This window comes from Mustela erminea, chromosome X (assembly GCF_009829155.1).
Source record: "Mustela erminea isolate mMusErm1 chromosome X, mMusErm1.Pri, whole genome shotgun sequence".
NCBI lineage: Eukaryota > Metazoa > Chordata > Mammalia > Carnivora > Mustelidae > Mustela > Mustela erminea.
The window spans coordinates 6,390,685-6,409,272 of NC_045635.1; the positions used below are offsets into that span (position 1 = coordinate 6,390,685).

The 18,588-nt window shown below is 61.3% G+C and overlaps 1 protein-coding gene and 1 long non-coding RNA gene across 6 annotated transcripts in view; both read right to left on the reverse strand.

Moving 5' to 3' along the window:
• GPR143 (G protein-coupled receptor 143) overlaps positions 1–18,588 on the reverse strand; it is a 104,222-nt gene that overhangs the window by 32,479 nt on the left and 53,155 nt on the right. The window lies entirely within an intron of this gene.
• Positions 8,744–10,427, reverse strand: LOC116583716. Its single transcript, XR_004282847.1, has 3 exons — positions 10,286–10,427; positions 9,538–10,149; positions 8,744–8,782 (listed from the first exon to the last, which is right to left on the reverse strand). It is a non-coding gene; the product is annotated as an uncharacterized LOC116583716 (long non-coding RNA).

Sequence of the window (18,588 nt, forward strand, 5' to 3'; positions counted from 1 at the left end):
GACTGGAACTCCTCCACGAATCCAGGAAGGTGGTAGGCGACAAAATCCATACAGAGACATCCACTGCCTTTCGAACAGAAAGAAGCAGAAAGGGAGATGAAGCAAACAATCCCAGGGCGCCTGGGTGGCTCCACGGGCGAAGCGTCTGCCTTCGGCTCCGGTCATGCCCTCAGGGTCCTGGGATCGAGCCCCGCACGGGGATCCCTGCTAGGCGGGGAGCCCGCTTCTCTCCTTCTCCCCCTCCACCCCTCCCTGCCCCCTCTTGGGTTCTCTCTCACTCTCTCTCCAACACATAAATAAAATCTTTCTAAAAAACAAAACAGGCCCATGGACGATGGCACCCAAAGCGGGAAAACACCTAGGAATAAACCTCACCAAAGAAGCGAGAGATCTGTGCTCCGGACACTAGAAAATACTCACGAAAGACCTCAAAGAGGACACACCAACAGACAGAAAAGACAGCCCATGTTTGCGGGTTGGAAGAGTGTCCGTAAAATGCCCATACAACCCAGACAGTCGATAGACTGAATGCAATGCCTATCAAAATACCCACAGCCTGGGGCGCCCGGGAGGCTCCGTGGGTCGAAGCCTCTGCCTTCGGCTCAGGTCGTGATCCCAGGGTCCTGGGATCGAGCCCCGCATCGGGCTCTCTGCTCAGCAGGGAGCCTGCTTCCTCCTCTCTCTCTGCCTGCTTCTCGGCCTACTTGGGATCTCTGTCTGTCAAATAAATAAATAAAAATCTTGGAATTAAAAAAATAACAAAACACAGAAAACAAAAGCAAACAACACCAACAGCTTTCCTTTTTTACAGACCTAGAACACATCGTCCTAAAACCCGTAGGGAACCACACGAGACCTCGAATAGCCAAAGCATCCTTGAGCTATGGCGATCCCACATGTCAAGAGATCTCCCTAGTATCAAAACCATATGGGACCGGCAGAAAGAAACAGACACACAGACCAACAGGACAGAAGACAGAGCCCAGCAATAAACCCATGACTGCAAGGTCAAGGAGTCTTCAACAAAGGAGAAAAAAAATACACGATCAGCGAGACACCGTCTCTTCCACAAGCGGCGCCGGGGAGGACTGGACGGCCACGCGCCGAGGAACGACCCCGGGCCACTTCCTCATACCGCACACACAACTAAGCCCAAAGTGGACTGAAGGCCCAAACGTGGGCCCTAAGACCACAAAAACCCTCCAAGAGAGCACAGGCGGTCATCTCTCTGACATCGGCCACAACACCACCCTGGCGACGCCCTCCCCGGGACTTCACGCCCCCGGGTGCACCCCTGGCGCAGGGACCTTCCTGAGACTCAGCTGGGTTCCGCGAGGGTGGGGTGGGATGGGAGGGGTGGGGAGGTCAGGTGGGGGGAGGAGGGCGCATGACACCGTCCCACCATCCCGCCGCGCCCACGATCGCGCGGGGAGGCACAACGTACTGCGAGCCGCTGAAGCCTCTACAAAGACTACGCGGGTGGCCGCAGGGACACCCCGACCGGGGCAGGTAGAGGGCATCCTGAAACTGTCCCCAGGGCCGGGGTCGGGACACACAGCCCAGGTCGGAGGCGCGGATCTTCACCAACGGCCCGAAGCGTCCTAGGACACGAAGCGTGCCAAGGCTTTGGTTTCTGAGCAGAGCGCCCCGTCCCCCGTCCTTAGGCCGGCCACTCCTGCCCGGGACGGCCACGCCACCTACCAGACTGGAGAGCAAGGACAGCGCTTAAAGGTGCCCAAGACAGGCGACCAAGGGAAGACTCCACCCACCCCTGCGGCCGGACCCCGCCCCTTCCACCTAACCCCTCCCCTCCCATCGCGCCCCGCCCGCTCCTGTCCATCTTCCATCCCACCCCGCCCCGTCCACAAGGCCCCGCCCCTTCGCTCGGGCCCCGCCTCTTTCGCCACGCACCACGCCCCTTCCGTCACATACTCCGCCCCCACCTTAGGGCCCCACCCCTCCCACCAGACCCCTCCCACTCCCTCACACACCCCGCCCCTTGCTTCGGGCCCCGCCTCTTCCGTCACGCACCACGCCCCTTCCGTGGGGCACCGCCCCTTCCACCAGACCCCTCCCCTTCCGCCGTACACCCCGCCTCTCATTTTCGGGCCCCGCCTCTTCCGTCGGGCACCACGCCCCTTGTCACACGCCCCTCCCCTTCCGTAGGGCCCCACCCCTTCCGCCGCACACCCCGCCCCTTACTTCGGGCCCCGCCTCTTCCGTCACGCACCACGCCCCTTCCGTAGGGCACCGCCCCTTCCACCAGACCCCTCCCCTTCCGCCGCACACCCCGCCCCTCATTTGGGGGCCCCGCCCCTTCCGCCGCACACCCCGCCCCTCATTTCTGGGCCCCGCCTCTTGCGTCGGGCACCACGCCCCTTCCGTCACACACCCCTCCCCTTCCGTAGAGCCCCACCCCTTCCGCCGCCCACCCCTCCCCTTACTTCGGGCCCCGCCTCCTCCGTCACGCACCACGCCTCTTCCGTAGGGGCACCTCCCCTTCCGCCGCACACCCCTCCCCTTCCTTAGGGCCCTCCCTCTACCGACGCAGACCCCGCCCCTTCCACCCCACACTCCTCCCCTTCCCTAGCGCCCCACCCCTTCCATCAGACACCTCCCCTTACGTCACCTACCACGCCCCTTCGTTCGGGTCCCGCCTCCGCCATCACGCACCCCGCCCCTTCCTTCGGACCCCACCCCTCCCATCAGACCCCTTCCGTCACACACACCGCCCATTCCATCTGCCCCCGCCGCTTCCGCCCCCGCGGGCGTCACTTTTCCCACCCCTTCCGGAGCGCCCCTCCATTCCGTCACACACCCCCTTCCCCAGGGTCCCACCCCTTCCATCAGACCCCTCCCCTGCCATCGCACCCCTACTGAATACCTTTGCTGATGGGGGTGGCTGACTTTGCAGTGGCTCTTCCTAAAAGCACATGCTTTTCACAAAGGGGAGGGGCGCCTGGCTGGCTCACTGGGTGAGAGCCTCTGCCTTCTGCTCAAGGCATGACCTCAGGGTCCTTCCTGGGATCCGGCCCCGCATCGGCCTCTCCGCTCAGCTCAGCGGGGAGCCCGCTTCCCTTCCTCTCTCTCTGCCTGCCGCCCCGCCTACACGGGATCTGACAAATCAGTCCAGCAACCGATCAATCCAGTCTTCAAAGAAAAACAAAGATCAAAATGAAAACAAAAAGGGAGAGAGACAAGAGGAGGGAGAGATGCAGGCCAGCATCTCTGATGAGCACAGAGGCAAACATCCTCAAAAACGGCTGGCCAACACACTCTGACAACCACGCCTTAGGGAAACCCCTCACCACAAGGCAGCGAGATTTACTCCTGGATGCAAGATCGGTTCCCTATTGGCCAATCGGTCAACAGGATACATCACACCGACAAGAGAAAGGATTAAGAAAACAAACTGGAGAAAGGATAAAAACCGCAGGATCATTTCAACAGACGGAGAAAAAGCTATCGACCCACAACAACATGCATTCGGGATACAAGCCCTCCACGGGGACACCTGGGTGGCTCGGTCAGTTCAGTTCAGCCTCTGCCTCTGGCTCAGGACCTGATCTCAGGGTCCTGGGACTGAGCCCCGCTTCTGGCTCCCTGCTCCGCGGGGAGCAGCCCGATTCTCCCTCCGCCTCTCCCCCTGCCTGTGCGCGCGCTCTCTCTCTCTGTGTCAGATAAATAAATAAGATAGTGCGGGGTGGGGGGCGCCGGGGGAAGCCCTACACGAAGTAGGTTTACAGGGAACAAGCATCCGCCTAATAAAGGCTGCCCGAGGAAAGCCCGGAGCCAACCTCACACTCGGCGGGGATCACGCGGAGACCCTTCCCCGGACGAGGAGGAGCGCGACGAGGACGTCGACTCTCACCGCGGTCAGTCCAAACCGTCCTGCAAGTCCAGCCATAGCATCACGTCAGAAGGAACACGGAAATGGCATCTACGTGGGGAAGAAAGAAGTGAGGCTCTCACGACGTGCAGATGACGCGACATACCACAGGCAAGAGACCGGCCAGACTCCAGAAGACCCGACTGGAACTCCTCCACGAATCCAGGAAGGTGGTAGGCGACAAAATCCATACAGAGACATCCACTGCCTTTCGAACAGAAAGAAGCAGAAAGGGAGATGAAGCAAACAATCCCAGGGCGCCTGGGTGGCTCCACGGGCGAAGCGTCTGCCTTCGGCTCCCGTCATGCCCTCAGGGTCCTGGGATCGAGCCCCGCACGGGGCTCCCTGCTAGGCGGGGAGCCCGCTTCTCTCCTTCTCCCCCTCCACCCCTCCCTGCCCCCTCTTGGGTTCTCTCTCACTCTCTCTCCAACACATAAATAAAATCTTTCTAAAAAACAAAACAGGCCCATGGACGATGGCACCCAAAGCGGGAAAACACCTAGGAATAAACCTCACCAAAGAAGCGAGAGATCTGTGCTCCGGACACTAGAAAATACTCACGAAAGACCTCAAAGAGGACACACCAACAGACAGAAAAGACAGCCCATGTTTGCGGGTTGGAAGAGTGTCCGTAAAATGCCCATACAACCCAGACAGTCGATAGACTGAATGCAATGCCTATCAAAATACCCACAGCCTGGGGCGCCCGGGAGGCTCCGTGGGTCGAAGCCTCTGCCTTCGGCTCAGGTCGTGATCCCAGGGTCCTGGGATCGAGCCCCGCATCGGGCTCTCTGCTCAGCAGGGAGCCTGCTTCCTCCTCTCTCTCTGCCTGCTTCTCGGCCTACTTGGGATCTCTGTCTGTCAAATAAATAAATAAAAATCTTGGAATTAAAAAAATAACAAAACACAGAAAACAAAAGCAAACAACACCAACAGCTTTCCTTTTTTACAGACCTAGAACACATCGTCCTAAAACCCGTAGAGAACCACACGAGACCTCGAATAGCCAAAGCATCCTTGAGCTATGGCGATCCCACATGTCAAGAGATCTCCCTAGTATCAAAACCATATGGGACCGGCAGAAAGAAACAGACACACAGACCAACAGGACAGAAGACAGAGCCCAGCAATAAACCCATGACTGCAAGGTCAAGGAGTCTTCAACAAAGGAGAAAAAAAATACACGATCAGCGAGACACCGTCTCTTCCACAAGCGGCGCCGGGGAGGACTGGACGGCCACGCGCCGAGGAACGACCCCGGGCCACTTCCTCATACCGCACACACAACTAAGCCCAAAGTGGACTGAAGGCCCAAACGTGGGCCCTAAGACCACAAAAACCCTCCAAGAGAGCACAGGCGGTCATCTATCTGACATCGGCCACAACACCACCCTGGCGACGCCCTCCCCGGGACTTCACGCCCCCGGGTGCACCCCTGGCGCAGGGACCTTCCTGAGACTCAGCTGGGTTCCGCGAGGGTGGGGTGGGATGGGAGGGGTGGGGAGGTCAGGTGGGGGGGGGAGGGCGCATGACACCGTCCCACCATCCCGCCGCGCCAGCCCGCCCCGGGGAGCCCGCCCCACACCCACGATCGCGCGGGGAGGCACAACGTACTGCGAGCCGCTGAAGCCTCTACAAAGACTACGCGGGTGGCCGCAGGGACACCCCGACCGGGGCAGGTAGAGGGCATCCTGAAACTGTCCCCAGGGCCGGGGTCGGGACACACAGCCCAGGTCGGAGGCGCGGATCTTCACCAACGGCCCGAAGCGTCCTAGGACACGAAGCGTGCCAAGGCTTTGGTTTCTGAGCAGAGCGCCCCGTCCCCCGTCCTTAGGCCGGCCACTCCTGCCCGGGACGGCCACGCCACCTACCAGACTGGAGAGCAAGGACAGCGCTTAAAGGTGCCCAAGACAGGCGACCAAGGGAAGACTCCACCCACCCCTGCGGCCGGACCCCGCCCCTTCCACCTAACCCCTCCCCTCCCATCGCGCCCCGCCCGCTCCTGTCCATCTTCCATCACACCCCGCCCGTCCACAAGGCCCCGCCCCTTCGCTCGGGCCCCGCCTCTTTCGCCACGCACCACGCCCCTTCCGTCACATACTCCGCCCCCACCTTAGGGCCCCACCCCTCCCACCAGACCCCTCCCACTCCCTCACACACCCCGCCCCTTGCTTCGGGCCCCGCCTCTTCCGTCACGCACCACGCCCCTTCCGTGGGGCACCGCCCCTTCCACCAGACCCCTCCCCTTCCTCCGTACACCCCGCCTCTCATTTTGGGGCCCCGCCTCTTCCGTCGGGCACCACGCCCCTTGTCACACGCCCCTCCCCTTCCGCAGGGCCCCTCCCCTTCCGTAGGGCCCCACCCCTTCCGCCGCACACCCCGCCCCTTACTTCCGGCCACGCCTCTTCCGTCACGCACCACGCCCCTTCCGTAGGGCACCGCCCCTTCCACCAGACCCCTCCCCTTCCGCCGCACACCCCGCCCCTCATTTCGGGGCCCCGCCTCTTGCGTCGGGCACCACGCCCCTTCCGTCACACACCCCTCCCCTTCCGTAGAGCCCCACCCCTTCCGCCGCCCACCCCTCCCCTTACTTCGGGCCCCGCCTCCTCCGTCACGCACCACGCCTCTTCCGTAGGGCACCTCCCCTTCCGCCGCACACCCCTCCCCTTCCTTAGGGCCCTCCCTCTACCGACGCAGACCCCGCCCCTTCCACCCCACACTCCTCCCCTTCCCTAGCGCCCCACCCCTTCCATCAGACACCTCCCCTTACGTCACCTACCACGCCCCTTCGTTCGGGTCCCGCCTCCGCCATCACGCACCCCGCCCCTTCCTTCGGACCCCACCCCTCCCATCAGACCCCTTCCGTCACACACACCGCCCATTCCATCTGCCCCCGCCGCTTCCGCCCCCTCGTCCGTCACTTTTCCCACCCCTTCCGGAGCGCCCCTCCATTCCGTCACACACCCCCTTCCCCAGGGTCCCACCCCTTCCATCAGACCCCTCCCCTGCCATCGCACCCCTACTGAATACCTTTGCTGATGGGGGTGGCTGACTTTGCAGTGGCTCTTCCTAAAAGCACATGCTTTTCACAAAGGGGAGGGGCGCCTGGCTGGCTCACTGGGTGAGAGCCTCTGCCTTCTGCTCAAGGCATGACCTCAGGGTCCTTCCTGGGATCCGGCCCCGCATCGGCCTCTCCGCTCAGCTCAGCGGGGAGCCCGCTTCCCTTCCTCTCTCTCTGCCTGCCGCCCCGCCCACACGGGATCTGACAAATCAGTCCAGCAACCGATCAGTCCAGTCTTCAAAGAAAAACAAAGATCAAAATGAAAACAAAAAGGGAGAGAGACAAGAGGAGGGAGAGATGCAGGCCAGCATCTCTGATGAGCACAGAGGCAAACATCCTCAAAAACGGCTGGCCAACACACTCTGACAACCACGCCTTAGGGAAACCCCTCACCACAAGGCAGCGAGATTTACTCCTGGATGCAAGATCGGTTCCCTATTGGCCAATCGGTCAACAGGATACATCACACCGACAAGAGAAAGGATTAAGAAAACAAACTGGAGAAAGGATAAAAACCGCAGGATCATTTCAACAGACGGAGAAAAAGCTATCGACCCACAACAACATGCATTCGGGATACAAGCCCTCCACGGGGACACCTGGGTGGCTCGGTCAGTTCAGTTCAGCCTCTGCCTCTGGCTCAGGACCTGATCTCAGGGTCCTGGGACTGAGCCCCGCTTCTGGCTCCCTGCTCCGCGGGGAGCAGCCCGATTCTCCCTCCGCCTCTCCCCCTGCCTGTGCGCGCGCTCTCTCTCTCTGTGTCAGATAAATAAATAAGATAGTGCGGGGTGGGGGGCGCCGGGGGAAGCCCTACACGAAGTAGGTTTACAGGGAACAAGCATCCGCCTAATAAAGGCTGCCCGAGGAAAGCCCGGAGCCAACCTCACACTCGGCGGGGATCACGCGGAGACCCTTCCCCGGACGAGGAGGAGCGCGACGAGGACGTCGACTCTCACCGCGGTCAGTCCAAACCGTCCTGCAAGTCCAGCCATAGCATCACGTCAGAAGGAACACGGAAATGGCATCTACGTGGGGAAGAAAGAAGTGAGGCTCTCACGACGTGCAGATGACGCGACATACCACAGGCAAGAGACCGGCCAGACTCCAGAAGACCCGACTGGAACTCCTCCACGAATCCAGGAAGGTGGTAGGCGACAAAATCCATACAGAGACATCCACTGCCTTTCGAACAGAAAGAAGCAGAAAGGGAGATGAAGCAAACAATCCCAGGGCGCCTGGGTGGCTCCACGGGCGAAGCGTCTGCCTTCGGCTCCGGTCATGCCCTCAGGGTCCTGGGATCGAGCCCCGCACGGGGATCCCTGCTAGGCGGGGAGCCCGCTTCTCTCCTTCTCCCCCTCCACCCCTCCCTGCCCCCTCTTGGGTTCTCTCTCACTCTCTCTCCAACACATAAATAAAATCTTTCTAAAAAACAAAACAGGCCCATGGACGATGGCACCCAAAGCGGGAAAACACCTAGGAATAAACCTCACCAAAGAAGCGAGAGATCTGTGCTCCGGACACTAGAAAATACTCACGAAAGACCTCAAAGAGGACACACCAACAGACAGAAAAGACAACCCATGTTTGCGGGTTGGAAGAGTGTCCGTAAAATGCCCATACAACCCAGACAGTCGATAGACTGAATGCAATGCCTATCAAGATACCCACAGCCTGGGGCGCCCGGGAGGCTCCGTGGGTCGAAGCCTCTGCCTTCGGCTCAGGTCGTGATCCCAGGGTCCTGGGATCGAGCCCCGCATCGGGCTCTCTGCTCAGCAGGGAGCCTGCTTCCTCCTCTCTCTCTGCCTGCTTCTCGGCCTACTTGGGATCTCTGTCTGTCAAATAAATAAATAAAAATCTTGGAATTAAAAAAATAACAAAACACAGAAAACAAAAGCAAACAACACCAACAGCTTTCCTTTTTTACAGACCTAGAACACATCGTCCTAAAACCCGTAGGGAACCACACGAGACCTCGAATAGCCAAAGCATCCTTGAGCTATGGCGATCCCACATGTCAAGAGATCTCCCTAGTATCAAAACAATATGGGACCGGCAGAAAGAAACAGACACACAGACCAACAGGACAGAAGACAGAGCCCAGCAATAAACCCATGACTGCAAGGTCAAGGAGTCTTCAACAAAGGAGAAAAAAAATACACGATCAGCGAGACACCGTCTCTTCCACAAGCGGCGCCGGGGAGGACTGGACGGCCACGCGCCGAGGAACGACCCCGGGCCACTTCCTCATACCGCACACACAACTAAGCCCAAAGTGGACTGAAGGCCCAAACGTGGGCCCTAAGACCACAAAAACCCTCCAAGAGAGCACAGGCGGTCATCTCTCTGACATCGGCCACAACACCACCCTGGCGACGCCCTCCCCGGGACTTCACGCCCCCGGGTGCACCCCTGGCGCAGGGACCTTCCTGAGACTCAGCTGGGTTCCGCGAGGGTGGGGTGGGATGGGAGGGGTGGGGAGGTCAGGTGGGGGGGGAGGGCGCATGACACCGTCCCACCATCCCGCCGCGCCAGCCCGCCCCGGGGAGCCCGCCCCACGCCCACGATCGCGCGGGGAGGCACAACGTACTGCGAGCCGCTGAAGCCTCTACAAAGACTACGCGGGTGGCCGCAGGGACACCCCGACCGGGGCAGGTAGAGGGCATCCTGAAACTGTCCCCAGGGCCGGGGTCGGGACACACAGCCCAGGTCGGAGGCGCGGATCTTCACCAACGGCCCGAAGCGTCCTAGGACACGAAGCGTGCCAAGGCTTTGGTTTCTGAGCAGAGCGCCCCGTCCCCCGTCCTTAGGCCGGCCACTCCTGCCCGGGACGGCCACGCCACCTACCAGACTGGAGAGCAAGGACAGCGCTTAAAGGTGCCCAAGACAGGCGACCAAGGGAAGACTCCACCCACCCCTGCGGCCGGACCCCGCCCCTTCCACCTAACCCCTCCCCTCCCATCGCGCCCCGCCCGCTCCTGTCCATCTTCCATCACACCCCGCCCGTCCACAAGGCCCCGCCCCTTCGCTCGGGCCCCGCCTCTTTCGCCACGCACCACGCCCCTTCCGTCACATACTCCGCCCCCACCTTAGGGCCCCACCCCTCCCACCAGACCCCTCCCACTCCCTCACACACCCCGCCCCTTGCTTCGGGCCCCGCCTCTTCCGTCACGCACCACGCCCCTTCCGTGGGGCACCGCCCCTTCCACCAGACCCCTCCCCTTCCTCCGTACACCCCGCCTCTCATTTTGGGGCCCCGCCTCTTCCGTCGGGCACCACGCCCCTTGTCACACGCCCCTCCCCTTCCGCAGGGCCCCTCCCCTTCCGTAGGGCCCCACCCCTTCCGCCGCACACCCCGCCCCTTACTTCGGGCCCCGCCTCTTCCGTCACGCACCACGCCCCTTCCGTAGGGCACCGCCCCTTCCACCAGACCCCTCCCCTTCCGCCGCACACCCCGCCCCTCATTTGGGGGCCCCGCCTCTTCCGCCGCACACCCCGCCCCTCATTTCTGGGCCCCGCCTCTTGCGTCGGGCACCACGCCCCTTCCGTCACACACCCCTCCCCTTCCGTAGAGCCCCACCCCTTCCGCCGCCCACCCCTCCCCTTACTTCGGGCCCCGCCTCCTCCGTCACGCACCACGCCTCTTCCGTGGGGCACCTCCCCTTCCGCCGCACACCCCTCCCCTTCCTTAGGGCCCTCCCTCTACCGACACAGACCCCGCCCCTTCCACCCCACACTCCTCCCCTTCCCTAGGGCCCCACCCCTTCCATCAGACACCTCCCCTTACGTCACCTACCACGCCCCTTCGTTCGGGCCCCGCCTCCGCCCTCACGCACCCCGCCCCTTCCTTCGGACCCCACCCCTCCCATCAGACCCCTTCCGTCACACACACCGCCCATTCCATCTGCCCCCGCCGCTTCCGCCCCCTCGTCCGTCACTTTTCCCACCCCTTCCGGAGCGCCCCTCCATTCCGTCACACACCCCCTTCCCCAGGGTCCCACCCCTTCCATCAGACCCCTCCCCTGCCATCGCACCCCTACTGAATACCTTTGCTGATGGGGGTGGCTGACTTTGCAGTGGCTCTTCCTAAAAGCACATGCTTTTCACAAAGGGGAGGGGCGCCTGGCTGGCTCACTGGGTGAGAGCCTCTGCCTTCTGCTCAAGGCATGACCTCAGGGTCCTTCCTGGGATCCGGCCCCGCATCGGCCTCTCCGCTCAGCTCAGCGGGGAGCCTGCTTCCCTTCCTCTCTCTCTGCCTGCCGCCCCGCCCTACACGGGATCTGACAAATCAGTCCAGCAACCGATCAATCCAGTCTTCAAAGAAAAACAAAGATCAAAATGAAAACAAAAAGGGAGAGAGACAAGAGGAGGGAGAGATGCAGGCCAGCATCTCTGATGAGCACAGAGGCAAACATCCTCAAAAACGGCTGGCCAACACACTCTGACAACCACGCCTTAGGGAAACCCCTCACCACAAGGCAGCGAGATTTACTCCTGGATGCAAGATCGGTTCCCTATTGGCCAATCGGTCAACAGGATACATCACACCGACAAGAGAAAGGATTAAGAAAACAAACTGGAGAAAGGATAAAAACCGCAGGATCATTTCAACAGACGGAGAAAAAGCTATCGACCCACAACAACATGCATTCGGGATACAAGCCCTCCACGGGGACACCTGGGTGGCTCGGTCAGTTCAGTTCAGCCTCTGCCTCTGGCTCAGGACCTGATCTCAGGGTCCTGGGACTGAGCCCCGCTTCTGGCTCCCTGCTCCGCGGGGAGCAGCCCGATTCTCCCTCCGCCTCTCCCCCTGCCTGTGCGCGCGCTCTCTCTCTCTGTGTCAGATAAATAAATAAGATAGTGCGGGGGGGGGGGCGCCGGGGGAAGCCCTACACGAAGTAGGTTTACAGGGAACAAGCATCCGCCTAATAAAGGCTGCCCGAGGAAAGCCCGGAGCCAACCTCACACTCGGCGGGGATCACGCGGAGACCCTTCCCCGGACGAGGAGGAGCGCGACGAGGACGTCGACTCTCACCGCGGTCAGTCCAAACCGTCCTGCAAGTCCAGCCATAGCATCACGTCAGAAGGAACACGGAAATGGCATCTACATGGGGAAGAAAGAAGTAAGGCTCTCACGACGTGCAGATGACGCGACATACCACAGGCAAGAGACCGGCCAGACTCCAGAAGACCCGACTGGAACTCCTCCACGAATCCAGGAAGGTGGTAGGCGACAAAATCCATACAGAGACATCCACTGCCTTTCGAACAGGAAGAAGCAGAAAGGGAGATGAAGCAAACAATCCCAGGGCGCCTGGGTGGCTCCACGGGCGAAGCGTCTGCCTTCGGCTCCGGTCATGCCCTCAGGGTCCTGGGATCGAGCCCCGCACGGGGATCCCTGCTAGGCGGGGAGCCCGCTTCTCTCCTTCTCCCCCTCCACCCCTCCCTGCCCCCTCTTGGGTTCTCTCTCACTCTCTCTCCAACACATAAATAAAATCTTTCTAAAAAACAAAACAGGCCCATGGACGATGGCACCCAAAGCGGGAAAACACCTAGGAATAAACCTCACCAAAGAAGCGAGAGATCTGTGCTCCGGACACTAGAAAATACTCACGAAAGACCTCAAAGAGGACACACCAACAGACAGAAAAGACAGCCCATGTTTGCGGGTTGGAAGAGTGTCCGTAAAATGCCCATACAACCCAGACAGTCGATAGACTGAATGCAATGCCTATCAAAATACCCACAGCCTGGGGCGCCCGGGAGGCTCCGTGGGTCGAAGCCTCTGCCTTCGGCTCAGGTCGTGATCCCAGGGTCCTGGGATCGAGCCCCGCATCGGGCTCTCTGCTCAGCAGGGAGCCTGCTTCCTCCTCTCTCTCTGCCTGCTTCTCGGCCTACTTGGGATCTCTGTCTGTCAAATAAATAAATAAAAATCTTGGAATTAAAAAAATAACAAAACACAGAAAACAAAAGCAAACAACACCAACAGCTTTCCTTTTTTACAGACCTAGAACACATCGTCCTAAAACCCGTAGGGAACCACACGAGACCTCGAATAGCCAAAGCATCCTTGAGCTATGGCGATCCCACATGTCAAGAGATCTCCCTAGTATCAAAACAATATGGGACCGGCAGAAAGAAACAGACACACAGACCAACAGGACAGAAGACAGAGCCCAGCAATAAACCCATGACTGCAAGGTCAAGGAGTCTTCAACAAAGGAGAAAAAAAATACACGATCAGCGAGACACCGTCTCTTCCACAAGCGGCGCCGGGGAGGACTGGACGGCCACGCGCCGAGGAACGACCCCGGGCCACTTCCTCATACCGCACACACAACTAAGCCCAAAGTGGACTGAAGGCCCAAACGTGGGCCCTAAGACCACAAAAACCCTCCAAGAGAGCAGAGGCGGTCATCTATCTGACATCGGCCACAACACCACCCTGGCGACGCCCTCCCCGGGACTTCACGCCCCCGGGTGCACCCCTGGCGCAGGGACCTTCCTGAGACTCAGCTGGGTTCCGCGAGGGTGGGGTGGGATGGGAGGGGTGGGGAGGTCAGGTGGGGGGGGGGAGGGCGCATGACACCGTCCCACCATCCCGCCGCGCCAGCCCGCCCCGGGGAGCCCGCCCCACGCCCACGATCGCGCGGGGAGGCACAACGTACTGCGAGCCGCTGAAGCCTCTACAAAGACTACGCGGGTGGCCGCAGGGACACCCCGACCGGGGCAGGTAGAGGGCATCCTGAAACTGTCCCCAGGGCCGGGGTCGGGACACACAGCCCAGGTCGGAGGCGCGGATCTTCACCAACGGCCCGAAGCGTCCTAGGACACGAAGCGTGCCAAGGCTTTGGTTTCTGAGCAGAGCGCCCCGTCCCCCGTCCTTAGGCCGGCCACTCCTGCCCGGGACGGCCACGCCACCTACCAGACTGGAGAGCAAGGACAGCGCTTAAAGGTGCCCAAGACAGGCGACCAAGGGAAGACTCCACCCACCCCTGCGGCCGGACCCCGCCCCTTCCACCTAACCCCTCCCCTCCCATCGCGCCCCGCCCGCTCCTGTCCATCTTCCATCACACCCCGCCCGTCCACAAGGCCCCGCCCCTTCGCTCGGGCCCCGCCTCTTTCGCCACGCACCACGCCCCTTCCGTCACATACTCCGCCCCCACCTTAGGGCCCCACCCCTCCCACCAGACCCCTCCCACTCCCTCACACACCCCGCCCCTTGCTTCGGGCCCCGCCTCTTCCGTCACGCAGCACGCCCCTTCCGTGGGGCACCGCCCCTTCCACCAGACCCCTCCCCTTCCTCCGTACACCCCGCCTCTCATTTTGGGGCCCCGCCTCTTCCGTCGGGCACCACGCCCCTTGTCACACGCCCCTCCCCTTCCGCAGGGCCCCTCCCCTTCCGTAGGGCCCCACCCCTTCCGCCGCACACCCCGCCCCTTACGTCCGGCCACGCCTCTTCCGTCACGCACCACGCCCCTTCCGTAGGGCACCGCCCCTTCCACCAGACCCCTCCCCTTCCGCCGCACACCCCGCCCCTCATTTTGGGGCCCCGCCTCTTGCGTCGGGCACCACGCCCCTTCCGTCACACACCCCTCCCCTTCGTAGAGCCCCACCCCTTCCGCCGCACACCCCGCCCCTCATTTCTGGGCCCCGCCTCTTGCGTCGGGCACCACGCCCCTTCCGTCACACACCCCTCCCCTTCCGTAGAGCCCCACCCCTTCCGCCGCCCACCCCTCCCCTTACTTCGGGCCCCGCCTCCTCCGTCACGCACCACGCCTCTTCCGTAGGGCACCTCCCCTTCCGCCGCACACCCCTCCCCTTCCTTAGGGCCCTCCCTCTACCGACGCAGACCCCGCCCCTTCCACCCCACACTCCTCCCCTTCCCTAGCGCCCCACCCCTTCCATCAGACACCTCCCCTTACGTCACCTACCACGCCCCTTCGTTCGGGTCCCGCCTCCGCCATCACGCACCCCGCCCCTTCCTTCGGACCCCACCCCTCCCATCAGACCCCTTCCGTCACACACACCGCCCATTCCATCTGCCCCCGCCGCTTCCGCCCCCTCGTCCGTCACTTTTCCCACCCCTTCCGGAGCGCCCCTCCATTCCGTCACACACCCCCTTCCCCAGGGTCCCACCCCTTCCATCAGACCCCTCCCCTGCCATCGCACCCCTACTGAATACCTTTGCTGATGGGGGTGGCTGACTTTGCAGTGGCTCTTCCTAAAAGCACATGCTTTTCACAAAGGGGAGGGGCGCCTGGCTGGCTCACTGGGTGAGAGCCTCTGCCTTCTGCTCAAGGCATGACCTCAGGGTCCTTCCTGGGATCCGGCCCCGCATCGGCCTCTCCGCTCAGCTCAGCGGGGAGCCTGCTTCCCTTCCTCTCTCTCTGCCTGTCGCCCCGCCCACACGGGATCTGACAAATCAGTCCAGCAACCGATCAGTCCAGTCTTCAAAGAAAAACAAAGATCAAAATGAAAACAAAAAGGGAGAGAGACAAGAGGAGGGAGAGATGCAGGCCAGCATCTCTGATGAACACAGAGGCAAACATCCTCAAAAACGGCTGGCCAACACACTCTGACAACCACGCCTTAGGGAAACCCCTCACCACAAGGCAGCGAGATTTACTCCTGGATGCAAGATCGGTTCCCTATTGGCCAATCGGTCAACAGGATACATCACACCGACAAGAGAAAGGATTAAGAAAACAAACTGGAGAAAGGATAAAAACCGCAGGATCATTTCAACAGACGGAGAAAAAGCTATCGACCCACAACAACATGCATTCGGGATACAAGCCCTCCACGGGGACACCTGGGTGGCTCGGTCAGTTCAGTTCAGCCTCTGCCTCTGGCTCAGGACCTGATCTCAGGGTCCTGGGACTGAGCCCCGCTTCTGGCTCCCTGCTCCGCGGGGAGCAGCCCGATTCTCCCTCCGCCTCTCCCCCTGCCTGTGCGCGCGCTCTCTCTCTCTGTGTCAGATAAATAAATAAGATAGTGCGGGGTGGGGGGGCGCCGGGGGAAGCCCTACACGAAGTAGGTTTACAGGGAACAAGCATCCGCCTAATAAAGGCTGCCCGAGGAAAGCCCGGAGCCAACCTCACACTCGGCGGGGATCACGCGGAGACCCTTCCCCGGACGAGGAGGAGCGCGACGAGGACGTCGACTCTCACCGCGGTCAGTCCAAACCGTCCTGCAAGTCCAGCCATAGCATCACGTCAGAAGGAACACGGAAATGGCATCTACGTGGGGAAGAAAGAAGTGAGGCTCTCACGACGTGCAGATGACGCGACATACCACAGGCAAGAGACCGGCCAGACTCCAGAAGACCCGACTGGAACTCCTCCACGAATCCAGGAAGGTGGTAGGCGACAAAATCCATACAGAGACATCCACTGCCTTTCGAACAGAAAGAAGCAGAAAGGGAGATGAAGCAAACAATCCCAGGGCGCCTGGGTGGCTCCACGGGCGAAGCGTCTGCCTTCGGCTCCGGTCATGCCCTCAGGGTCCTGGGATCGAGCCCCGCACGGGGATCCCTGCTAGGCGGGGAGCCCGCTTCTCTCCTTCTCCCCCTCCACCCCTCCCTGCCCCCTCTTGGGTTCTCTCTCACTCTCTCTCCAACACATAAATAAAATCCTTCTAAAAAAGAAAACAGGCCCACGGACGATGGCACCCAGAGCGGGAAAACACCTAGGAATAAACCTCACCAAAGAAGCGAGAGATCTGTGCTCCGGACACTAGAAAATACTCACGAAAGACCTCAAAGAGGACACACCAACAGACAGAAAAGACAGCCCATGTTTGCGGGTTGGAAGAGTGTCCGTAAAATGCCCATACAACCCAGACAGTCGATAGACTGAATGCAATGCCTATCAAAATACCCACAGCCTGGGGCGCCCGGGAGGCTCCGTGGGTCGAAGCCTCTGCCTTCGGCTCAGGTCGTGATCCCAGGGTCCTGGGATCGAGCCCCGCATCGGGCTCTCTGCTCAGCAGGGAGCCTGCTTCCTCCTCTCTCTCTGCCTGCTTCTCGGCCTACTTGGGATCTCTGTCTGTCAAATAAATAAATAAAAATCTTGGAATTAAAAAAATAACAAAACACAGAAAACAAAAGCAAACACCACCAACAGCTTTCCTTTTTTACAGACCTAGAACACATCGTCCTAAAACCCGTAGAGAACCACACGAGACCTCGAATAGCCAAAGCAACCTTGAGCTATGGCGATCCCACATGTCAAGAGATCTCCCTAGTATCAAAACCATATGGGACCGGCAGAAAGAAACAGACACACAGACCAACAGGACAGAAGACAGAGCCCAGCAATAAACCCATGACTGCAAGGTCAAGGAGTCTTCAACAAAGGAGAAAAAAAATACACGATCAGCGAGACACCGTCTCTTCCACAAGCGGCGCCGGGGAGGACTGGACGGCCACGCGCCGAGGAACGACCCCGGGCCACTTCCTCATACCGCACACACAACTAAGCCCAAAGTGGACTGAAGCCCCAAACGTGGGCCCTAAGACCACAAAAACCCTCCAAGAGAGCACAGGCGGTCATCTCTCTGACATCGGCCACAACACCACCCTGGCGACGCCCTCCCCGGGACTTCACGCCCCCGGGTGCACCCCTGGCGCAGGGACCTTCCTGAGACTCAGCTGGGTTCCGCGAGGGTGGGGTGGGATGGGAGGGGTGGGGAGGTCAGGTGGGGGGGGGAGGGCGCATGACACCGTCCCACCATCCCGCCGCGCCAGCCCGCCCCGGGGAGCCCGCCCCACACCCACGATCGCGCGGGGAGGCACAACGTACTGCGAGCCGCTGAAGCCTCTACAAAGACTACGCGGGTGGCCGCAGGGACACCCCGACCGGGGCAGGTAGAGGGCATCCTGAAACTGTCCCCAGGGCCGGGGTCGGGACACACAGCCCAGGTCGGAGGCGCGGATCTTCACCAACGGCCCGAAGCGTCCTAGGACACGAAGCGTGCCAAGGCTTTGGTTTCTGAGCAGAGCGCCCCGTCCCCCGTCCTTAGGCCGGCCACTCCTGCCCGGGACGGCCACGCCACCTACCAGACTGGAGAGCAAGGACAGCGCTTAAAGGTGCCCAAGACAGGCGACCAAGGGAAGACTCCACCCACCCCTGCGGCCGGACCCCGCCCCTTCCACCTAACCCCTCCCCTCCCATCGCGCCCCGCCCGCTCCTGTCCATCTTCCGTCACACCCCGCCCGTCCACAAGGCCCCGCCCCTTCGCTCGGGCCCCGCCTCTTTCGCCACGCACCACGCCCCTTCCGTCACATACTCCGCCCCCACCTTAGGGCCCCACCCCTCCCACCAGACCCCTCCCACTCCCTCACACACCCCGCCCCTTGCTTCGGGCCCCGCCTCTTCCGTCACGCACCACGCCCCTTCCGTGGGGCACCGCCCCTTCCACCAGACCCCTCCCCTTCCTCCGTACACCCCGCCTCTCATTTTGGGGCCCCGCCTCTTCCGTCGGGCACCACGCCCCTTGTCACACGCCCCTCCCCTTCCGCAGGGCCCCTCCCCTTCCGTAGGGCCCCACCCCTTCCGCCGCCCACCCCGCCCCTTACTTCCGGCCACGCCTCTTCCGTCACGCACCACGCCCCTTCCGTAGGGCACCGCCCCTTCCA